Source organism: Bos javanicus, chromosome 15 (assembly GCF_032452875.1).
Source record: "Bos javanicus breed banteng chromosome 15, ARS-OSU_banteng_1.0, whole genome shotgun sequence".
In the NCBI taxonomy this organism is placed as follows: domain Eukaryota; kingdom Metazoa; phylum Chordata; class Mammalia; order Artiodactyla; family Bovidae; genus Bos; species Bos javanicus.
Window position 1 is genome coordinate 65080045 of NC_083882.1, and position 21835 is coordinate 65101879.

Consider the following 21835-nt stretch of genomic DNA (forward strand, 5'->3'; position numbering starts at 1 on the left):
ACGACTGAGTGACTGAACTAAACTGAAGTGATATTGTGTTTATGCACATGACTCCTTGTTTTGAGTTTCTGCATTTCTGAAATCAGAATGGAGATTATCATCTATGTATAGTCTAAACATAGACTTTCTGATTTCCCCCAAGTAACATCTAAATCATTATTTCAGAAAAACAGCTCATATACTAAAGAAATACTTCTTCAATTGCAGTGCTGAGAAATTTAGTGGTACTTGGATTAACATGAAACAGAAAATTTTAATGTGTTAGGAAAAAACAATAAGCCCATCAAAAACTCGGTGTTATGGATAGTATTAGAACAAAGCTGGATTTTAAAAAATTGATTTCAAGAGAAATATTGAGTAGAAGAATGTAGTTATGTGGTATTTAGATATAGACAAAATGATTGTGAAATCATTAGAGGATTAAAGTATAGAAACGACTGGACGAGGCATGTGTCTTTGCAGAGGGAGATTGAATTTGGGTGGAAATATAATAGCTACCCTTCCTTGCTCAGTCCCATTTAAGGTCCATAATCTGCATTTGCAAGATGGCAGCTGGAGTTAGGGGTTACACAGTGGACTGGGAGCAGAGAAGACTCAACTTTCTCTTGTCAAGAATATATCCAATTCCTCCCTGACCTCAGCAATTGATACGAACCCAAGTTACCCCAGGAAAACACTTTCTAAACTTGATGAGTGTAGTTCTCTATAATAGGTGGCCACCTATTACAAAGAAAGATATTTTAAGCAGCTCATCAGTCACACATGGCAGATATGAACATCATCTAAACATCATCAAGGACAGGCGGCCTTCAGAAAAGCTTCAGAGGGGGAAATAAAAGTAGAACAAAAGAAAAGTGTGTGCCAGAGAGGGCAGAATAATTGTGATTTGAACACAGATGGATAAGTGTCTCCGGGAATTCCACAGTCAGGACTAATGGCTAAAATTACCAGCTTAAACTGTTTCCCATGCTCCTTCTCTGAAGTGCTATAAATGGAAACAGTTATAAATTTTTTTCTCTAATAAAGTGTTCATATTCTCCTTTCTAAGACGCAAGAGACTAACACTCACCTAAGACCAACTGAGGAAAAACAGCATTTTACAGCCACCATACAAACTCTGAAAACCTTGATCTGGCGAGTGGAAAGGAAGCTGTGGTGCCGGGCTTCCCAGGCTCCCTGCACACAGCAGAGACTGGGGTCTGTTGAGATGTGTGCATATCAATGAGCTTCGGATCTAAGTCAATGCCACAGCAATCCCCAAGGAAACGGGCTAAGTGTTCATAACAGCCTGCTAACTTTGGGAATTCAGAGGACAATAGTATCTTTTTCTAATTGGATCAGAATCTGCTTTGATGTCTTCATCCCGAGTGGACCAGTTTCTGCTTCCCAGCCAGCCTTTCGCTGGCGGGTGAGGGGTCTGTAAGCACACTGTCAGCCTGGAGGGAGCCAGAGCTGGAGACTCCTTTGTTGGCTGAACACACAGGCTGCAGAACTGGTGGATCCGCTTGGTCAGATCACAGGCTGAGACAGAGATGGCTCCATGCTCTCTGTGGGGGGACATGGGACTGAAGACTGTTTCATTAGCTGATCTTGATTATATCTGCTTTCGAAAATTGTTTTTAATATTATTTAATGCAAATGGGCTTTTAGTTGGGCAAAATGGTCCGCACAGCACCATCCCTACTAGTAACTAGAGTTGGGTTTTTTCCAAGGTTTAGAGTGGCTTACACAAATAACAAAAAGGTACATTGAAATGAATGCAGTAGGAATCTGAGCTCGACTGATTTATATATCTAAAACTTAGGCCATAAATACTAATTTGCTGAGTCCCAACCCCAGTCCATATATTTTCTAGATCTAATGAACTGGGGAAGGTGGGAGGCACATCTAAGTAGGCCTTAAAGCAAATAGATACTTCAATCTGCATGAAGCCTTATCTAAAGTCCACCGGATTCCTTCTGTTCATCCAATAACCCCACTCCCTCCCCAGTAATGAAGGCAGGGAAAGCCACAGCGTTCTGAGAGAGGACTGGGAACAATTTAATGAAGACTTACTTGGAAACTTTTTAAAACAGCTGCAAGAATCTACATGTCTTGTGGCACAAAGATGATCTTTCCGACTCTGCATTGGTAAAACGTTAGCCTCGACTGAAACCAGCCAGTTTCCTTGAGGATATTTTTAGTCATGGTCTGTGAAGATGGCAACCAGGCCAGGGTCGCTGGTCGTTACTCTTCTCAGAGACCAGTCAGTCATTTGCCTTCACTCCTCTGGAACACAGAATATTTCTACATGCCAGGGCATTTGCTAGTAAACAGAGCAACATTTCACCTCAAGGGTCTGATAGACAATAAGCAAATACATATGGCAGTTAGCAGCTGCTGAAACGAAGAAAAATTAAGCGGACAAAGAATGGAAGGGATGAGAGCATGGAGCTCTCTTAAGGGGAGGTCAAGGAAGGCTTCCTGGAGCAGGTGGCAGTGAAGCCAAGACCTGCCACCAAGAAGGGGAGCCTGGCATGGGGCCTCTTGAGTGAAGGTAACAGCACACACACAGCCCTGAGGGGTGGTAACAAAGGGGTCACCCAGGAAGGCAAGGGCCAGATCACAAAGGGCGCAGAGGTCACCGAAGGACTTTGGATTTTATTCAAAGTGTGAGGAGAAGCCTGTGGCCAGTGGAGGGCCATGGTCTGAGCTGGTTTCCAGGGAGCAAGAGTGGGGGCAGGGAGACAGGTCAGGAGGATGCAGTGGAGGAGGAAGAAGACATGGTGTAGCTGAGAGAGACCAGAGGAGACAGACGATCCTTTGAAGGCAGAGCCAAGAGGCTGGCTGATGGGCTGGCTGTGCGATGAGAAAGAAGAATGGGGCATCACTGCTGGGGTTTTGGCAGTGAGACCAGAATGTGCCATTGATACAGGGAGGCCCTGGGCTGGAGGCAGGGTCTGGGAAGGTGAAATCAGGACCTCAGTTTTGGGTGTGGAACATTTGATGGAGGAAGGAGAGTCCGGGGTGAGGGAAGCAGTCCAGGCTGCAGGTATAAAATGAGATCTCAGAACCAAATGAAATTACCCCAGGGATCAGGTCTCAGGGCTTAGTGCCAGAGAGCTCCCTCAGGAGGAGGAGGAGGAAGAACTCACGAAAGGGACTGTGAGGCAAGAGTGTGGGGCCCCAGAGGCCATATGGGAAGGAACTGTTTCAAGAAGGAACGAGTAACCAGCTGTATCAAATGTTGCCGAGACACCCTCAAAAGGTGGGGAAAGAAATCTCCATGTGTGCGTGCACACACATGCACAGTGAGACGGACGGAGGTAAGGACACAGGAAACGTGGTAAAACATTAATTAACAGCCGGAGATCTGGATGAAGGATGTATGGGGATTTTTTATTCTGTTCTTGCCGTTTTCTCTACATGTGAAATTTTGTCAAAATAAAAGTTAAAAGAAAAAAAAAATGATGCTTCTGAGAGAGCCAGTAAGATGAGGACTAAGAAGGGATCAGAGTCTGACAAGGCAGAAGTTGCTGATACCTTAACAAGGCAACTCCAATGGGGTGCTGCTGCGGAATCTTGCTTGCTGCTGCTGCTGCTGCTCCTCCTAAGTCACTTCAGTCGTGTCCGACTCTGTGCAACACCAGAGACGGCAGCCCATCAGCCTTCCCCGTCCCTGGGATTCTCCAGGCAAGAACACTGGAGTGGGTTGCCATTTCCTTCTCCAATGCATGAAAGTGAAAAGTGAAAGTGAAGTCTCTCAGTCATGTCCGATTCTTCGAGACCCCATGGATTGCAGCCTACCAGGCTCCCCCATCCACGGGATTTTCCAGGCAAGAGTACTGGAGTGGGGTGCCATCGCCTTCTCTGATCTTGCTTGCTATGGGTCCTACAAAGAATGAGAACTGAGAAACTGACAAGACTAAGTACAGACAGTACTTCCTAGAGGTTTCCTTATACACTGGAAAACAGAAATGGAAGGGGACAGTGAGCAAGGGGTCAGAGAAAAAAAATTAAAGGTGGTACTTATCTAAGATGGTGTATTTGTCTGCTGATGAGAATGACCCAGCAGAGATGGTAGAACCACAGAAGCAAAGCTCTTCCATAGGCTACAGGGGGTGGGGCGCTGATGTACAAGTGGAGGGTTGGCATTAGTTAGGAGGAGAGAGAGGTCAACCATTGGAGGCGAGGCAGAGTGTGGGGGTTCAGAGGTTCCGACACAGGGGGATCTTCAATTTGGCAAAGGAAAAATAAGGAGATTTCCTCCTGATGACTTCCATTTTCTCAGTGACGTATAGAACAAAGTCAGCAGTTGAACATGAAAGAGAGTAGGTGTTTAAAGTTTCAGAGAGAAGAGGAGGTGTGGGAAAATAAAAGAGTGAACTGACTATGGAATGTAGTAGGTGTGCCAAGCAAAGCAGAAGGCTCAGCTGAAGTATGTGGCCATAAATTTAACGTGAATCTAATCATCATGGTGTGTACATATTCTTCTGAGCCACGTTCAGCTGCTTGGGTGATGGCATGGAGAAGGCAAATTTGGGTTCAACCAGGGTTCGCATTTTCCAGAGAGTGTAAGATAGAGTGAAAGGAAAGGCAGTAATTATGATGATGAAATCTCAGGTGAGTAGGGAGAGAAAAAGGGTGAAGGCTGTTCATAGTGCAGTCAATATGGGTTGGAGGTCCTCCTGGGATGGAGGAATCACTTGAGTGTTAGGACCAAGAGACTGAGGCTAGAAAGACAGGACACGGTGGTCAGGGGAAGGAAGCTTGAAAAGATAATTTCAGAGATGTTGTAGGTATTCTTGGTCATTAAAAAGCCCTGAGTCTGACCCTGGGAGTAGGTGACTGAAGTCAGATAAAGGGCAAGACCGTTGGAAGTGAGGGAGTGAAGGAACCAGCATCCTTTGTGGGTGTTAAAGCTGCCCACAAGGAGGCGGAGTTACTGTCGAGAGAGAGAGAGGCAGTGAGGCTGGGGTGGGGTCTGAAGACATAAATAGAATTGAAGGAGGGAAAGCAGGTGACATAACCCGAAGTGCTATATGCTTCAAAGAAACTGGATGTTCTTTTCTTTTTCAGGAGAAAATAAGGGAGAAATGGTCTGGAAATGACAATAAGGAACAAAGGAGAGTCCTGACCTGTATCCAAACTCTGTGTATACAGGTTGTGAAAGAAAGAAATAGCCATGAATTCAGAAGGCTGTAGGGACAGTAATGCACTCCAGATTCATGCAGATTTCCATACAGCAAGATGGAAAAGAGCTTTTTTTTTTTAAGCCCTGGATTTCTGGATAACTTTCTCAAAGATCTTGAAAAATTTACCACCATTCATAATGAGTTTGAAGAAGACTTTTAGTAAGTTAGGCTATTATTCATATATACTATTTAGCTTTGTGTATATGGCATATTATGCAAAGGAAGGAAAAGAAAAAAGCAAACAAAAAATGCACTTTGTAGAAGTATTTAGCTAAGGAAAATAAGATTTAGCTTTAGCCACTTGTGTATACATTCATTTTATATCTCAACTTGTTACCCTTGTATCTGGCACACAGCAAATGCTCTGTGAATTTAGGAATATATTTGCTTTTCCTTAAACGTCCCCGCCCCTCTGAAGCTTTTGTATCTTGTGCTTATTCTTTCTCTCCAGTCTTTTAAGTAGTTAAAGAAAGACGGCCAAATTCTGGTAACTTGTTCTCATGTGCTGTTGAGCAGAAGAATATCTTAGTGTGAAAACAAAACCACGCTAGAGAATTTTCAAGCTGAGTGTAAACAGACAATTTGTCCTATTTTTATCATCTCACTCAGACTCAGAGAGGCTAAATGACTTACGCAAGATCACACATGGTGTGTAAGAAATAGAACCAGAACCCAGGACTCCTGGCTACCAACCACCCCAACATACATCATAAAACACATGCTCACATTTCACCACCACATTACCGATCAGACTCAATCACTCATGGCGGACGTTTGGCATAAAACTCAGGTCTTAATTTCTACCTTTAAAATACAGAAGATTACAGAAAAATAATTGGGGGGGTGTGGAATCTCACTTCTTTTCTCTTTTAAACCAATTACTTTAAAAAACCATTTTAGTTTCTGGTCTTTCCATTAAAAAGCACAGCATTCGGCTTGGGTGCACCAAAGCAAAAAAGTTTATAGAGTTTCCTACACACAACTGGACCTGCATAAATGTTTAAGTTAATAAAGATCCTTGTTCTAATTTTATTCTTGGTGCTTCTTCACTCTCTTTCAAATTCTGGTCCTTGAAAGGTTTGAGTGATTGAAGACGCAGCTTAACGTTTCATAGAAGCTTCTCAGGGACGTTTGCATTAATCCTCTGCTCTGTGCAATGTAGAAAACATTAAGTAAAATTGTCTGAAGTTAAAATATGTACTTAATTCCCACTACAGTGGATGAATCTTTTTAGCAGATGTTTTTCTGGAATGGCTGGTGATTATAAAATAGGAAGAACTAAAAGACTTTGAATCAAAGCAGGTAAAGAGACTGGACTGGGCAAGGGTTTGGACCAGGGGGCAGGAATGGCACATCAATTAAATTTCCAGATGATTGCTTATAAAAAAGAAGCTGTCTTCAGATTGTTTCTAGGACATGGCTATAGACAGTGGCCATGGACAAGAGAAAGTGAACCTAAATTGATGTCAAAAAAAATCTTTTAAGCAAGATATTCCTGTGATGTTTGAGCCAAGATCTCTGAGGGTATTATTGGGTTCCCTGGTTTAGAAGGACCATGTGTTTGGGAAGTTACCGTGTAACCCTCATGGAAAACAATGAAGGCCGAGTCTGCAAAGCCCAGGGAGGCTCCAGGTCCACCAGGGACCTGCCAGCCCACTGTTCCTGGTGGGAGTTTTTGGCCAGCAAATGAACCCTGCCTGAGCCTAGGAGATGGGCCTTTCCATTTGAAACTGGCATTATTTTTCCCAGGCTCAAACTGACAGCAGCTACTTTAGGTCCTCCTGTCAAGAGTGGGCTCATCTGGGGCTCCCACTCTGCATGGCTCTTCCATCAGAAGGAAGATAGAAGCAGGGCCATCTGGGCAGGGTGGCAGAGTATGGCCAAGGTTGGCATCCTGGCTCTACCACTCACCAGCTCAAAGATCTGGGGTCAGCTACTTAACCCCTGTGTTTCAGCTTTGTCTCTGTGAAATGGGAATAATATTACTTCCTACTTCATAGAGTCATTGGAAAGGTTAAATGAGACAAGAATAAGGTAGGTGGTACAGTGCCCAACGGGCTTCCTGGGTGGCATCAGTAGTAAAGAACTCAGCTGCCAATGCAGGAGACATAAGAGACATGGGTTCAATCCCTGGGTCAGGGAGATCCCCTGGAGAAAGGAATTGCAATCCACTCCAGTATTCTTGCCTGGAGAATCCCATGGACAGAGGAGCCTGGTGGGCTACAGTCTATAGGGTTGCACAGAGTCAGACACGACTGAAGTGACTTAGCACACGCAATGCCTGGCACCCAGTTAGCGCTCCCTGCCTCTTATTCATGAGGGGTGGGCAGGGAGGGATGGGGGTTGAAGGTGATGGATGCCTGCACCTCCAAGGTAAGGAAGGGGTTTCCTGTATGGCTCTTAAAAATACATTGTTTTCTTTAGAGGAGCACTGAATCTAACTGCCATGCTAGCTCAGCATGAATACCCCTACATTAAGAATCATGTCACACTCTTGTTTCACAAGTCACGGAAACCCGAATCAGACTGCATTCAGCTTTGGGTGGTGGGAGACACACTGAAGGCTTTTCAATTTCCCAAGCCATGATCAGAATGAAATGTTCTCGCATCAGGCGTTCCGCGTTTTAGAATTCAATTACAAAACCCTACCATTTAGCTTGTTAGGCTGGCTGCCCCACCCCAGAAACAGTGACAAAAAGACAATCTTTATAGCCAGGCTCTAAGTTCCAAAGCTATAAATCACTGGTTATTGGATGGAGTGGAACTCATTAATATAAACGAGAAGCCTGAAAGGCACCTATTAGCATGCTATTAATTTGTTTGACGATCTACGGCATGGCCAGAGCTAAAATCGTTAGGCTGGGCAACACGGCATCTCGCGTTGAAGAATAATCCGGTCCCATTAATTCTGGTCTTGGGCTTGCCAAATGTAATTGGGCATAATCAGAGCTCATACATCGCCTCATAGCTTTTTCATCCTTTCTTTCAAAAGAAAATTGGGGGTGGGGAATGAGCTCAAACTCTGGGTGTTCAACAAAGGTAACCAACGAGAAGAGGTTGCCACAGCCCCATGAGGACTAAGTGCTTCTTTCCACCCTTCTGTTTCCGTTCCTTTGCTCTGCCTTTCTCGTGTGTTCCGTTCTCATGAAATGACTGTGAATCATAAACTTTTCAAGTTGGTTTGTGTACATTTCCTGTCCATCAGAAAGCTAGAATAAAATAAGCTACAAGGATATACTTTACCATGTAGGAAGTACAGCCAGTATTTTGCAAAAACTATAAATGGAGTATAACTTTAAAAATTGTGAAAATCACCATGTTGCACACCTGTAACATATAACACTGTATATCAACTGTACTTCAAGTTTAAAAAATCTAAAGGGGAAAAAAAGTTAGCATAAACAAGCTTAAATTGGAATAATCACATCAACCAGCAGAGCATGAAGGCCTAGCCTCAAAGCTGAAAGGGAGAGAAGGGGGAAAAGGCCTGTGAACTTTGTTGCACACGTATGTTTTAGCACCATTCTCTCTGTCTACAACCCAAAGAGGGATCCACCTCTGAGGATTCAGAAGTCTTCCGTTTCTCCTCACTCTGGAACCCTTAACATTAGAAAACATTTCAACATGTTTGTATGCTCAGGGCATAAAATTTGGCAAATCGCAGAAAGTATAGGGAAGAAAACAAAAACTACGTGTGTTTCCACCATCCTGAGATAATCACTGATAACACTTTGGCCTAGTTTCATACATAAGACATTCATGTATATTTTCCTAGAAGTGGACCACAGCATACAGGGTCCCGTCTCTGCCCTCTTGTCTCCCATCTATGGACATTTGGGGAGCATTTTCCTATGCCATGAGGCGTCCATCAAAAATATAATTTTTAATGGATGGTGGTCACAGCTGTACATCATTGAGTGCGCCTAATGCTACCAAATTGTACACCTGAAAATGTTTATGTTTAAAACGCTAAATTTTGTTATGTACATTTTACTACAATAACAAAAATACAAAATCTCTCCCTGATTTTACTAAAATTAAACTCTTACCTTCCTATCGGAAACCTAGATAAATTCAAACCTGTCAATGGACATTCTACCGGGGAAACTTGACAACAGGCATTCCTGCATAAACATCTCTGGCGTGAGAAGGCCTGCTGATTCTCCACGCCCCAGAGAGGGGCTGACTACAGCCGGAAAGATTACCAAGGCCTGAAATCAACTTGGCCTGCCTGCTATTTCTGTCAGCAACTTGTGCCAGTGCTTGTGAAAATCTGGGGGCAGCAAGCAAAGCAAGATGCTCCCTGTGACCAGCTAATGCTATGGAGCCTCCAGCCCTCAGAAACCAGACCTACTGAAGCCTGGTACTCAGAGCCCCAATCAGGAGAGCTGGGACATTTCTGGCAGTTGGTTTATTACCCAGACACATTACAGATTCACCAGGGGGTTCTAAGCTACCCAGGGGTCTGGAGCTATCAAGCCTCCAGTCGTAAATGGAACCTTATCTGCGGATCTGTATCTTGGGTTGTTGGTGCTTCTCTTTGAGGGTTAAGATGGGCATCTGATAAGGCACCTCCAATTCAATTTCCTGTCTCTGGCAGATATATTCCTGATGGGTTTCATTCTCAACTTTCTTGTCCTCTGATTTCAGGCAGAGGCCCCAGGACACTTTCTCAGGTCTTTCCCAAATAGACAAACCACACACTTAGCATCTCGCCTTCCCCACAATCTTACTGGACTGTGGTATTTATGAATATGACAGTGTCAACTCACTTCATTGGTCAAGAGGGAGAGCCACAGGAAGGGGTGCAAAGGTCACTTCCTGTGCTGAGTGTTTCCTCGGAGTGGCACCCAACCGCAGCCAGCCAACCGTCAACCAAGGATTGCTTACAAACGTTTCCTTTTTAACTCCATCTTCCTTTTCTATCAACCAGTCAAGCACTGTCACCATGATAAGAGGATTGGAAACAGCCTCCCTACATCCAAGGCGACAGGAATCGACTGCAAGGAAGATGTGAGTGGCATGGTGTGCAAGTTTCCTGTCGAGAGGAGGAAGAGATCAAATGCTTTCATTTTCAATTGCTAGCGCCAGTGCACACTCTATCCTTTTCAGTGGAGTTGCACTTTAAACGCATTTAACATACATGAATGCAAATATAAACACGTGAAGGAAACAACACTAGTGGTAAATACTTACATGAATCTAACGGGGAGCCAGCACTGCTCCAAGCACTTCGTATATGTGAGTTCATTTAATCTTCCTAATAACTTATTAGGTAGGCATGACTCCCATTTCACAAACGAAAAAACAACATAGAGGTCAAGTAACCTGTCCATGGACACGTAGATCGGAGGTGGCGGGGCCAGGATTTGAACCCAGCAATGCAATTGCAGAGGGTTCTTAACCAACCACATGGCCACAGAGGCTCTGTGGACGGGCGTTTGCACTGCCCTCCCCTTCAAAGGGCGTAGGCCCCAGGGTGAACATGGACAGGACCATGAACCTGTGCTCCCTGTTGGTCCAGTTTCCAGGTGCCTCATGTAGTATACCATAGAAGGCAGTGGCACCCCACTCCAGTACTCTTGCCTGGAAAATCCCATGGATGGGGGAGCCTGGTGGGCTGCCGTCTATGGGGTTGCACAGAGTCGGACACAACTGAAGCGACTTAGCAGCAGCAACAGCAGCAGCATGTAGTATACATTCCAAGCCACTGAAAAAATTTTCTGCAGAAAAATGTTGGCCACGAATGAACTTTGCTGTGTCCACTGACATCAGAGCCTCACCCCTGAGTAAGGTTAGGACTCGTGGGAGAGCATCTGAGACATCTACTGCTGCTGCTGCTGCTAAGTTGCTTCAGTCGTGTCCGACTCTGTGCGACCCCAAAGACGGCAGCCCACCAGGCTGCCCTGTCCCTAGGATTCTCCAGGCAAAGATACTGGAGTGGGTTGCCATTGCCTTCTCCAATGCATGAAAATGAAAAGTGAAAGTGAAGTTGCTCAGTCATATCCGACTCTTAGCGACCCCATGGACTGCAGCCTACCAGGCTCCTCCGCCCATGGGATTTTCCAGGCAAGAGTACTGGAGTGGGGTGCCATCGCAGAGTTAGGACTAACTGCAGAGCACCCATATCGGAACACCCATCTCAGGCTCAAGAAAACGTGGGCTTTGCTGCACTTGATTTGGAAGAGCTCCTTGCATCTGCAAGTTAAAATCAAAACGTCTAAGTCTCCACACTAAACTCAGCGACACACCCAAGAGACCTCTGGGGCCATTGGTTAATGGCAGTGTTTTCCTGAAACATGCGAGAGGGGAAGCCTTTATCAGACAAGCTGATCTGTCTCGCACTTAGCTGTCTTCTCTCCAAAAAAGAACACCCTGCAACATTTGACATGATACTCACAAAAGCATCACCACTGAAGTAGTAATACCACATGGACCTCTTTTCCAGCAAACTGAAAAGGTGAGTCAACAGAGCAGTTGGTTGTTTTGTTTTTTTTTTTTTTGCCTTCCTGGCAGAAAATAATCTTGCAAGTCACATAAATGAATATTCTTCTGGTGGCTTTGAGGCTTCACCGGAAATGAATGAAGTAAAAGAAGAGGAGGCTTATGATAAAGACCTGCTATCTGAGTATATTTCATTCATGATGATTTCTGCCTTCAGAGACAGTTAAAGGATGGGGCAAAAGGACTAGAATGTTACTTCACCCACATACCCTTCACCTAGATTCACAAGTTGTTAATAGGTTACCATGTTTACTTTTCCTCTTTTGCTGAACCATTTGAAAGGTGAAGACACTCGGCTTCCTCTACTGATAATTTAGCATGTATCACCTAACATGAGAGACATTCTTCTGTATAAGACTGCCAGGACTTCCCTGGTGGCCCAGTGGTTAATACCTGCACGTCCACTGCAGGAAGCATGGGTTCAAACCCTGGCTGAGAAACTAAGATCCCCGCATGCTGCACAGTGCAGCTGAAAAAATAGACCGCCATTCTCAAGAAAGTGCATATTGACACAGTAATGTTATCTAATGTTTATTTTTACATTATGTTGACTTGTGATACAATTATAATTAATGATATATTAATGTTATAAGGTAAATATATGTACTTGGAATATAATTACATTTACTTCTGAGAGTCAGTAAAATCTCATTTAAATAAAGCGAAACAACTTGGATTCACTATTAGAGGGAAAAATAATTCTATAATGTACCAGAGCGCACTAAGTATAACAATGCTGTGAGTAAAATAACTTTCATACGATGGATAAATATTTGCATGATATTAAACTAATTTTCTCATTATTCAACACTGTAGACCCCACACGGGGATAAGCTCAATGCACCTGGACCCCAGCACACATCTGGGAGACTGTTTTTAAAAGGCATTCCATCATTTGCTTGTGTCCCTGCCTTTTGCCATGTGGTTCAAAAGTACTTCTTCAGGGAAAACAAGACCGGAAGGTGAACTGTTTCCTTTAGTTGTTTTTTTTCCTTTTCATAAATAAATACTACTTTATAATATTTAGGAAGTCTCGCTATATGAGAGTTTGGATGAGCTCAACACATAGGAGCACTCAGAAGGGCCTCATGACTGACTCACAGCTTGTGTGCTTAGTTTTCCAGCCACAGCAATAAATGACAACTAACATGTTAATAGCATGAGAAGATGAGAGAGGACTTAAAAAAAAAAAAAAGAAAAAAGCAGAACAAAGCTTTAATCAGGACTCTACGGGGCCACTGAGAGTGAGATCGACTTTCCTATAGGCAGCCCTGAATGATCCACTTATTCAGAGCTTGGTAGCCTAAGAACTCTTACAATGACATCCCGAGTCAGCAGGTATCATCCCCCAGACTTCCTCCTGGTGCTGCCAGAACAGTGTGACAGCATCCCATGCTCGCTCTGCTTCAAAAGGGTCTCCAACAGAAGTTCAAAACAACTAGGTCATTTCTCTAAAGTACCCACAAGATCAGGACCAAGAAATGACTAATGCTGTTCTCTCACCCAGGTCACACATTTATCCCTCTGTCTTCCCTAATCTCCTCATGTGCATGACCCACATTACCTGTACACCCTAAAACTCTTGCATAACTCCACACCCCACGTACCTAGAACCCAGCTCTTCAGCAGTCTTCACCATCCAGCACCCAGCCATGATCAGGAAACGATGGAAAAGAGTCTAAGCTATCAACAGAAATGCCATAACCAGACTTCCCTGGTGGTCTAGTGGTTAAGAATCTGCCTGCCAATGCTGGAGACATGGGTTTGATCCCTGGTCTGGGAAGATTCCACATACCACGGGACAACTAAACCTGTGTGCTATAACTATTGAGCCTACACTCTAGAAATGCCATGACCCCCATTCACGGCTCTGAGAAAGCTCTTCAGACTCACACCACAATTCTTTCCTTTCACATATGTTCAAGAGTGTGATTTCCTTGGGGACACAGATCATGCTCTCTGGGTCTAAAGTCTGGCTCCACAGTAGACGAATCTCTAGGAGTTACAACACAGTGAAATTAAAAAGCTGGGTCTTTTGGACTTGATGTTGTCAGGAAAGTTACTTCACTACTCTGAGTTTTCATTTCCTTATTCTTAAAATACAGTCTAAAACTTTTCTCTAAGGGTATTGTGAGATAAGAGATTATACACTGAGCCATGGGGCACTGCGGTTAAGACTGGCTCTGGAGCCAGACTACCTGCCGGGGACTGAATATCAGCCCAGCACCTTTTGCTCTGTGACCCTGGACAAGTCGCTTTACTTCTCTGTGCCTCAGCGTCCTCTCCGGCAGGATGGGGATAATAACAGCACCTACCTCATAGACGACTATGAGGATGACCTGAGTGGACACATGTGATGAGATGAGATCACCTAGTGTACAGCAAGCAATCCATGAATGCTATTACTAACCACTGTGAGTACCTGTGGCCTTCCCTGGAGGCTCAGCAGTAAAGAATCTGCCTGCCAATGCAGGAGGTGCAGGTTCAACCCCTGGATCACAAAGATCCCCAGGAACAGGAGATGGCAACCCACTCTTTTTAGTATTCTTGCCTGGGAAATCCCATGCACAGAGGAGACTGGTGGGCTACAGTCCATGGTGTTGCAAAGAGTCAGACTCAACTTAGCAACTAAACAACAACAATTAGTATACAGTACATGTACACTTCCCAGCCGCTTATCACCCGACACAAGCAGATATTCAAAAGAGTCTATTAACTGAAAGGAAGCTGGCTGGTTTTGTTTCTCAGACCGCAGCTTGTTCACAGCAGCCAGAAATGGTAGCTAACAGCTTTATAAAGGCTGAAAAATGAGAAAGCTAGTATAAAAAATGTAAAACAAGACTGAACGTGGGGCTGTTTAGTATTGGAGTCAACCCCAGGTCACATCTTGGGGTGCCTGAGTGAATCACTCCCTTACAGCAAGCACAGGGCTGTAAAAATACTACACGACAACCTTGAGTCATCAAGAACACTCACATCTGCTCTGCTCGGTCTGTTCAAGAAAACAAAACTGTGTGAAATGCTTTAAAAAGCCTCTGGCCCTCAAGAGTTAAGCAGTTTTACTATTAACGATGAAGTTCGGGCACTTATAAGACACGACTGTGCCCTGGATGATGGGCACCCCTATGGTCTCCTCAGAGAAGGCAATGGCACCCCACTCCAGTACTCTCGCCTGGAAAATCCCATGGATGGAGGAGCCTGGAAGGCTGCAGTCCATGGGGTCGCTGAGGGTCGGACACGACTGAGTGACTTCACTTTCACTTTTCACTTTCATGCATTGGAGAAGGAAATGGCAACCCACTCCAGTGTTCTTGCCTGGAGAATCCCAGGGACAGGGGAGCCTGGTGGGCTGCCGTCTATGGGGTCGCACAGAGTCGGACACGACTGAAGTGACTCAGCTCAGCTTAGCTTATGTTCTCCTAGGTGGACATTTCAAGCTGAGGAAGATTCACTGCAACGCTGAGGCAGTTTCAACTTCGGGCTTGTGGCAGTCCCCTCCAAAACCTTGAGGGGGGTCTAGCAATGTGTTCACGTGAATATGTGCTTTCATAACTTGTGACCAATGTAAGATTAGGGCTTAGGTAACGTAAGGTTAGCTACATCAGTTAGGGCTGCCATGTCTCCCCACTCCAACTGACCCTCCTTTACACGTCCCTGAACATCAGGAACGCATTTCTGGGAGCTGCTTGAAGGGAAGCTGAGCTGGGGAGACAGTCAGTTGAGTTTAGTGGTTGGTAAGCAGTCATTTCCAAGTATAGTTAATATATTCTTATGGAAAACAGTAAATTGCATTGATTGTCTAGGCAATAGTATATTCTACTCATTGTCATATACAAAGATGACCAAAACTCCCCAAAAGGAGGGGGAAAATATTGTTGAAATTGCCATGCAGTTTAATAAAATGATTTTTCTTGATTTTGTGACACATGTCAGCTTTTGAAAATGTGTTGGGGGACTTTTCTGATGGATCGGTAATTGAGACTCCACCCTCCCAATGCAGGGGGCACAGGTTTGATCCCTGACTGGAGAACTTAAGATTCCACATGCTGCATGTGGCCAGGCCAAAAAAAAAAAAAAGTGTGTTGCAATATTTTTCTCATTCTAAATAAATATTTACTTTTATGTCTCTCCTTGTATTGCAATTTTGGATTCTTTTTCTCAACTGGAATAAACTTTAGATCTCACAAAATCTGAATTGCCCCTGACAGTCGAAGAGCGTGAGCCTGACCCGGAGACTGACTAACCACATGGTGTGAGAGGTACCTCCCTCCATGGAACTGTGCCTCCACTCTCTTTACTAAAAGGGGGATAAGCACAATGAGTGCCTGATGCTCGTCAGTGAAATGAGATAAAGCACAGAAAGGGCTGAGAGCCAGGATGGACTCCAGAAGTACCTTTAAATGTGGCTCATCTAAATGCTGACGCTTTTCCAGGCATGATCTGCAGATTCAACTTGTTAGTTACAGCTTGACTTAAATATGTCACAGACACCCGACTCTGGACATGGCCCAAACCTGCTCCTCTCCCTAGCTGCTGCTCCCACCCCCATCTCACACCCCTGTCTTGCGAGAAGAATCGTTTCCTAACTCTGCCTGTCAGCCTGGGTCAGTGGACCCAGCCAGGCCTCACGCACACCCTGGTTTGTCAGGCCCCAGAAGGTCTGCCTTGTGCCTGAGAGTGGAGACCTGTGAAGTGAGGCTGGACAGCAGCACAGTATTTCCAGGCTACAGACCCAGAGAGGCACACTGCAAGTGCTTCCAAATTTATCTGCTGCCGAGAGGTCTAAAAATACCAAAGGCGAAGCTTAATCATGCGAGTCTCAGAGTGGCTTGGGCAAGGCCTCAGTCCTCATGGTTCTCCTTAGCTCCAAACCAACCCATACTGATTTACCAAGAAAGAAAACTATAGGCTCCCAATGCACACAAGCTTCACACCGATCCCTCAATCACACCCTAAAACCAAGTTAAGGCTGAGACCTCACCTAAGTAGAAATTCTGGAGCTGCCACTGACATTTTAACTGAGGACAGAAAATGTTTCTCTAAGGGTAATAGCTGACATCATTCTCCAGGGCTGAGTATTTTTTTTAAGTTTTTTTCCCAGTGGGATGCAATTATTTAAACACATGACTTAGGGCGTGTTGAGAGGTGTGGTGTGACTGTTGTTCAGTCACTAAGTTGTGTCTGACTCTTTGTGACCCCCTGGAATGCAGCATTCCAGGCTTCCCTGTCCTCCACTATTTCCTGGAGTTTTCTCAAATTCATGTCTATTGAGTCAGTGATGCTATCTAACCATCCATCCTCTGCCACCCCCTTCTCCTTTTGCCTTCGATCTTTCCCAGCATCAGAGTCTTTTCCAATGAGTCAGTTGTTCTTCGCATCAGGTGGTCAAAGTACTGGAGCTTTAACTTCAGCAAGTGCAGCCCTAGTTACTAGCTTTCTGTCTCAGGGTAATTTCTCATTTGAGAGGAAGCATAAAGGAAGGACAATCAACCCCTACCTTGTGCTGAGACAGGACTTCTGTCAGTTCATTCAGAGAAAGTGACTCAAAAGGTAGGTCTGCCCAGAAGGGCATCTTCAAATGGACGGTACACATCCAGACGGACAGTAAACACTCCCCTATTTGGTTCAGCACTGGTATCCCAGGAGAACCTGGACTGTCCACTCACTTTCAGAGGATCTCGGAAGCGAGAAACACCGGACTTGAGGGTCAGAAGCTTCTGGTTCAAATCTGCAAATGGGGCAAGAGTGCTGAGCTCTAACGGGGTGGTGACTGCCCTCAGGGGGTTGCTGCGAGGGACAGTGGTGACCTACAAACACTGCACGTGCATGCTTGCTAAGTTGCTCAGGCGTGTCCGACTCTTTGCGACCCCACGGACTGTAGCCCACCAGGCTCCTCTGTCCATGGGATTCTCCAGCCTGCACAGGGTTGAGCAAGTATCTGCTACATTGGAACCAAGTCTCCAGCTTTTGTTTCCAGTACAGTGTTCAGTACCTTAGACCAAAAAGACCACTCGAAAACGCTCCCTGCTCCCAAGTGGTTTGCAATCCTCAGAGTTCTCATTGTTGTCCTTTCCTCTCTCAACTGATTTAAGAAAAATAAACCTCCCCAAGAATAGTCCTTTATCTCAGACTATGCTTTGCTGCAGCAGCAACTCATGTACACTGAGCACTTACCAATGGCCATGAGCTATTGTATATGTTTCGTGCATTATAACATTCAGTCCCCTTGACAGTCCTGTCTCATAGCTTTTATTATTTTCATTTTGTGGGAGGAACGGCCTCTGAGAGAGTATGGAACTTGCGTTGGATTACAGGGCAGGCAAGTGGCAGAATGGGGCCACAAACACAAGCTTAAGTGATTATAAAATCCGTGTTCTTAAAAAAAAAAAAAAAAAGAAAAACTCTCTCCTAGTGAAAGATGCACAATCAAGTCAAATCTATACCCTTGATTTGGAAACGGGCCAGGAACCAAAAGGGTTAATAGCAGCTTGTCATTGTCAGCAGGGCAATGTATATTGGAGCCCGTGTGCATTTCTTGCTCAAGAGGTTCTGGAGCCTTCTGTGGAGTGAGCTCAGCTTCTGGAGACCAAGCAGCTGGCAGAGAAAGGAGTGCAGGGACGGCCAGACGCTCATCACAGGCGCTGCTCTGAGGGCCGGCTCCCAGACGACCGCCCTGTTGGCCGGCTCCTGGGCAAACCAGCTGTGTCCTGGGGAGGATGTGGTCTGACCACATTCTTTCAAGTGTCTGGTAGCTCCTTGCAGGCCACCTGGCTCAGAAGGCGAGCCAGCACCTGAGCGGCAGCCTGGGTCACTGGGAGACTCACTCACCTCTTGCCCCAGTGGGGCCAGTGTTTCCTGGTTAAGCCAAGGCCCTTCCTTTCCCTCATAAACAAGCTCGTCATTGTGACCAGCAGCATCTGACAGGTGCATGTCTGGAGAAGTTGTCTCAAACACCCAAAGAGACAGGGGAGCTGGTACCGCACACACAGGATGATATCAGCCATCCCATGTAAGTGAGAGCAATGCCACTGAGAGGACTCATCTACCTGTTTCTTCCTCTTTAACAGGCTTAAGAGTAAGGCTTCACTCTCTGTGGCAAAATGTGTTAAGCCCTCACTCAGAACAGTGCCTCTGCTTACTATAACATTCGTCAAGTGTTGCTAGCAATTGTTACTACTCTTATTACCCTTGGGATGGGTAGCAAGAATTTATAGATTCACTATGGAAAAACTGCAACCCCTGCTGCCCTTGGAGAGGGACTTCCCCCCAGCACCATCTCAGGAAGTTCTCCTCCAAGCTGCGGGCAGATCACAAGGGCACGACCTGGTTACCACACAGTGCAGGGGAGGGCGGGTAAAGGGGAGAAGGGGAAGGATGAATGGCTCAACACGCTCAGAAACAGAGCGGACCCCGAATCTACAATAGCAAAGGGGACTGACGCCAGCGACAGAGTGACGGTGGAAAACACTGCCTGGAATGGTCCCACGCACATGGCTTTGTTTAATTCTTGGATATCTAGCATCCCAAACTCAGCAAGGGCACCCTGGAGGGCTAGGGAAGGCTGGATGAACAGCCGTTCCGCATGCCCTGAGGTCCCATGGACCAGCTGGTCCCATCAGACTTCAAAGCTGTTCTTGGAAATATTGAGACAGAACAGAGACTTCTGCAATCTGTTCAGAGACGGAGGTGGGGTCTGAGTTTATACTTCAGTCCTGATGAAGGCAAGGACCATGTATGTTTTCTTTAATGAGTCTGACCCAGTGCCTGGCATACATGTGCTGTATTAGTCAGCCAGGGCTGCTATAACAGAACACCACAGATCAGGCGGCTTGGACAACAGAATTCAGTCCCTCTCAGTTCTGCAGGCTGGCAAATCCAGGATCAAAGTCCAGCAGGGTTTGGTTTCTGATGAGCACTTTCTTCCTGCCTTGCAGATGACTGTCTTCTTGCTGTGACCTCACGTGGCAGGTCTCGCTTATCCTCCATCTCATTCATTCTCCGTATCTGTCTCTCATCAGCTCTCTCTCACCCCCCCACCCCCCGCCTCCTCTTATAAGGTCACCAGTCCTACTGGATGAGAGCCCCACCTTCATGGCCTCATTTAACCTTAATGACCTTCTCAAGACCATATCTCCACATTGAGTCATTTTAAGGGTTAGGGCTTCAGCACATGCACTGGGAGTGGAGGGACTCGCAGTTCAGTCTAGAGCATATGTATTCAATAGTACTTGTTGCATGCAGAAAGGAATAACTAGAAAGGCAGGCCAGATATGTGCTTTCCAGGGCCTACTATGCCACACACCATGCTCAGTGCTACAGGGTATAATCTCTTCTCTCCCCCAGCAGCTCTAGGGCAGAGGTGCCAGGTGGTTCTCATTTGAAAGGAGGGAATTGAGGCTAAAGAGATCAGGGTTGCCTTAGCGCAAGACACCTGGCTGATGAATGGCAGAGTCCAGCCTTCATCCCAGCTACCCACCCTTGAAGCCTGAACCCTCTTGACAAGGCTGACTACGTGCCTGTGGGGCCCAGGGCAAAATGAAAATGGGGATCCCCCTCATTCAAAAATTAAGTATTTCACAAGAATTCAGACAGCAACGACAGGTCACTGAGCTGAGTGTGCATGACCTCTGAGACCCCACAGGCTGTATACCCATGAGGCCGGCCCTGCCTCTTGGTGCTGGTGCTGAGAAGTTGAGGGCGACATGGAGTTTACAAGGCTAATGAACCCCCTAATGGTCCCGACGTTCATTTTGCCAAGTTCCAGCCCATCTCTCCAAATGACTTCTCCAGAAAGGCCGCCACGTATTATCTTACCCTCCTTTGAAAAAGGGAAGACTGGAAAATTCCCGGCCAGAAGACTTGGAAATTCCACATTAAGAAGAGGCTTGCACTTGGGCGAGTCTGTCTTCTGGAGAGTCTGCGTTCGCAGGAGGCCACGTGAGCAGCAGACACTCTATCTGTAAAAACCAGCCTGCCTGGCATTTGGAAGCCTAAGTGGGACCAGAGCCTCAACGCCTGAGGAGCCTTGGTTACCACAAAGCGAGCGGTGTCCTGATTAAAACCAGGGGCCTGAGGTTGCTGGATTTCACTGAGTAAACACACCCAGTTCAGGGTTGCCTGGTTTCTGCTGACGGAGAGAAATGAGTATCGGAAATCACCTGTGTCCGGGCCCTTCCTGACCCCAGGCCCTGAGGGGTCTGGGGTTTGGCTCCCTGGGGTTCAAAAATGCATCTCTGGGAAATTTTGAAATAAACTCCAAAAAGCTCTGGGGAACACAGCTCCAAAATTCAGAGGAGGAATGGAAACAATTAGGCTGATTCCAGAGCTGAGTTCTGGGTTCCTGTTCATCCCCTTTTCCACCACCCAGCTCCCTCCTGCTCCATCCTCCTCCCCTAAACCCCAGATCACAGCCCTCCCACAGCCAAGTGAGGGCCTGACTCCCTGGCTGGCCTTGGCCCAGAGACTTTTCTTCACCAAGAGTTCAGTTCTTAAGTGCACAGATGTCCTCAAATTCAATTTCTCTTTTCCAGGTAGGAGCAGCTACCCTGCATGGTTTAGACCATCTTTCGTGGCAGAATCTCAGTGTTCCTGACACACAGACAGAACCCCCAAACCCCCGAGTAGGTCAGCCCCTTTACAGAGAAGGGACTCGCAGTGGCGTAGGATAATTTGTCCCAGGCCAGCTTACACAGCAATTTCTAACCAACCCATGTCCAGCTGCTAAGTAAACACGTGCAATTCAAGTTCAAAGGGAAGGGAAAAAAAAAATCTTCCTTCATCCTACAATTTGACGTGATCAGAACCAACTCTGGGACCAAGTGGCCGGACTTGTTAGAACAGGGCTAAAAATGTCGCCAGCATTCTGTTTTACCTGCCCAGCAGGATGGAAATGACTTCCAGCCTCCAAAGGGTGAGCCCTGGGGCAGGGTGTGAAACCAACCCAGGGCACTGAACTTGAGGCTGTGTTCTGCGGTCAGCCCCAGACCCTGCCCCTCACAGGAGCACTTGTCACATGAGTATTCGAAAAGCTGCAAACTGCTCCCTTTTATCCTTTTTGGGAAGCAAAGATACTCTTTGGATTAACTCCTACAGTCTTCTCATTTGCTCCCCTAAAACCCACAGGCTTAAGTCAGTGACCAAGGGCAAACATGTGTTTG

The 21835-nt window shown here is 45.9% G+C and overlaps 1 protein-coding gene and 1 long non-coding RNA gene across 2 annotated transcripts in view; both read right to left on the reverse strand.

The window, feature by feature from the left end:
• ABTB2 (ankyrin repeat and BTB domain containing 2) overlaps nt 1-21835 on the reverse strand; it is a 186371-nt gene that overhangs the window by 126497 nt on the left and 38039 nt on the right. The window lies entirely within an intron of this gene.
• Nucleotides 1-21835, reverse strand: part of LOC133226956 (uncharacterized) — a 78877-nt gene that overhangs the window by 20317 nt on the left and 36725 nt on the right. The window contains exon 1 of the long non-coding RNA XR_009729676.1: nt 1-21835. This exon is cut by the window's right edge and continues 36725 nt beyond it. This is a non-coding gene — a long non-coding RNA (uncharacterized LOC133226956).